Source organism: Neolamprologus multifasciatus, chromosome 13 (assembly GCF_963576455.1).
Source record: "Neolamprologus multifasciatus chromosome 13, fNeoMul1.2, whole genome shotgun sequence".
Taxonomy (NCBI): domain Eukaryota; kingdom Metazoa; phylum Chordata; class Actinopteri; order Cichliformes; family Cichlidae; genus Neolamprologus; species Neolamprologus multifasciatus.
In genome coordinates this window covers 728,368-731,293 of record NC_140451.1, presented here as the reverse complement: position 1 = coordinate 731,293, position 2,926 = coordinate 728,368, and positions in this window count along the sequence as shown.

Here is a 2,926-nt window from a genome sequence, read left to right as displayed (position 1 = left end):
CTGCTGCCCTCCTGCCCGTCACTCACACACTCCTCCCCTCACTTCTTCTCTGTCACCAGGCTGTTATTCTCTGTCCCTCCACTAACTGCTCTCTGTTTCCAGTGATGCCTGAGACTCTCACCTCAGCCCACTACCCCAGTTCACCCCCTGGACAAATAAAAGGTTGTTCACTTAATTAATTTGTTGTTCATTGGGTCTGCTTTGGGTCCTTCCCACGTATCGGGACTGTACAGTCAGGACTTTCAAAGCAGGGCATCATAATCACATGAGCAGTCCCTGCGATTGTTAGTACAGCATTATAAATCCATTAATGACTAACAGGCGCAGATTCTCTCAGGACATCTGTTGAAGGTCCCACTCGGCTGTCTCCCCCCACACATCACACTTGGTCCTTTGCTCCTGCTCAGCCAGTCCTACGCCTCCTTCAACCATGATCCAAGACACTGTTTCAGCAGCACCCGAGCCTTTTCCCGGTGACTTGTGTTGCTCTGCTGGCTTTTTATTACAAAGCTCATTGGTGTTCGGCACATTGCATCGCTTTTTTCCCAGATGATGCTGCTGAACTCTCCTATGCTGTCAGTGTGCTGAGGGCGCTGGCATTAGCCAAAGTTTTCACGTTTTCTTACATTTTCTCCTGCCCAGTTTCTGAATGACCTGAAGACCTTCACCCACTCTCTGAGGAAGCTCAGCTAAGAAGTTATTGAATCTACATCAGGGGATATTAGTGTGGCAGACCTTGCTGTTGACTTTCACATCACGGCTGCAGAGGCCAGCTGGCCCGCTTGTTCATTACAGGATTTTTGTTTTAAAGCTTTGAATGACTAAATGAAAGATCAAGTGGCATCACAAGACAAACCGATCTCTGTCTCTCTCTTTTCAAGCTGACATCTGCCTGAGAGAGAGACAGGCTAAGACTAACCGCAAACCCCACAAAAGTCTTGTTTTCTTTAATTTCCAGTTCTGGATCATTCACTTCTCCAGGCAGCTCTCGCTCTCGTTCTGACTCCAATTTGTGCATGTAAATGGAGAGTCCTCTTCACACACTGAGGTTAATTATGGAGTTCCACAGGGTTCAGTGCTAGGACCAATTCTGTTTACATTATACATGCTTCCCCTAGGCAGCATCATTAGAAGACATAGCATACATTTTCACTGCTATGCAGATGACACCCAGCTCTATCTGTCCATGAAGCCAGATAACACACACAATGAGTTAAACTGCAGGAATGTCTTAAAGACATAAAGACTTGGATGGCCACTAACTTTCTGCTTCTTAATTCAGATAAAACTGAGGTCATTGTACTCGGCCCTGAAAATCTTAGAAATATGGTATCTAACCAGATTCTTCCTCTGGATGGCATTACCTTGGCCTCCAGTAACACTGGAAGGAACCTTGGAGTCATTTTTGACCAGGATATGTCCTTCAAACGCACATATTAAACAAATATGTAAGACTGCGTTCTTCCATTTGTGCAACATCTCTAAAATTAGAAATATCCTGTCTCAGAGTGACGCTGAAAAACTAGTTCATGCATTTATTACTTCCAGGCTGGACGACTGTAATTCATTATTATCAGGAAGTCCTAAAAACTCCCTGAAAAGCCTTCCGCTAATCCAAAAATGCTGCAGCAAGAGTCCTGACAGGGACTAGAAAGAGAGAGCATATTTCTCCTGTTTTGGCTTCCTGTTAAATCCAGAATTCAAAATCCTGCTCCTCACATACAAGGTCTTAAATAATCAGGCCCCATCTTATCTTAATGACCTTGTAGTACCATATCACCCTATTAGAGCACTTCGCTCTCGCTCTGCAGGCCTACTTGTTGTTCCTAGAGTATTTAAAAGTAGAATGGGAGGGAGAGCCTTCAGTTTTCAGGCCCCTCTTCTGTGGAACCAGCTTCCAGTTTTGGATTCAGGAGACAGACACTATCTCTACTTTTAAGATTAGGCTTAAAACCTTCCTTTTTGCTAAAGCATATAGTTAGGGCTGGGACCAGGTGACCCTGAATCCTCCCTTAGTTATGCTGCAATAGATTGTAGGCTGCCGGGGGATTCCCATGATGCATTGAGTTTTTCCTTTCCAGTCACCTTTCTCACTCACTATGTATTAACAGACCTCTCTGTATTGAATCGTATCTGTTATTAATCTCTGTCTCTCTTCCACAGCATGTCTTTATCCTGTCTTCCTTCTCTCACCCCAACCGGTCGCAGCAGATGGCCGCCCCTCCTAAGCCTGGTTCTGCTGGAGGTTACTTCCTGTTAAAAGGGAGTTTTTCCTTCCCACTGTCGCCAAAGTGCTTGTTCATAGGGGGTCATATGATTGTTGGGTTCTTCTCTGTATCTATCTGTAACTTTTGTTGTGATTTGGCGCTATATAAATAAAATTGAATTGAATTGAATTAAGCAGCAAATCAAAGACATCACATTCCTGCAAACTGATTACATGCTGGAGGTCAAATGTTTGTGGGTGTTGGTATTTCTGCACTTCGTTGTGATCAGTGTAGGCGTCAATACTCAAAAAAAGTAATGTATTACACAGAACCATTTTTGAGTTAATTACTTACTAATACCTTAAATGTAATGCATTACTTAATTACTCCCAGGAGGAAGTAATTCGTTAAACTACATTACTGTTGCATTTCTCTGTGAAATGACCTGAAACACATTCTCTCATAACTACCGTTTAACAATATATACCTGAGGCTACAGTCCTGCACACACATGTGATCTTAGTGTTGAGGTATGAACACAAAGCAAAAATGAAACCAGAGAAGTGATCTCCACGTTGATTCTACTTTAGAAACATGAAGAGGATCGTATTATCGTATGGTCTTTACTTTACAATATAAAGTGCCCTGAGGCAGCTGTTGTTGTGAATTGGCCCTATAGAAATAAAACTGAATTTAATCTGATTTAATTGAATTGATGA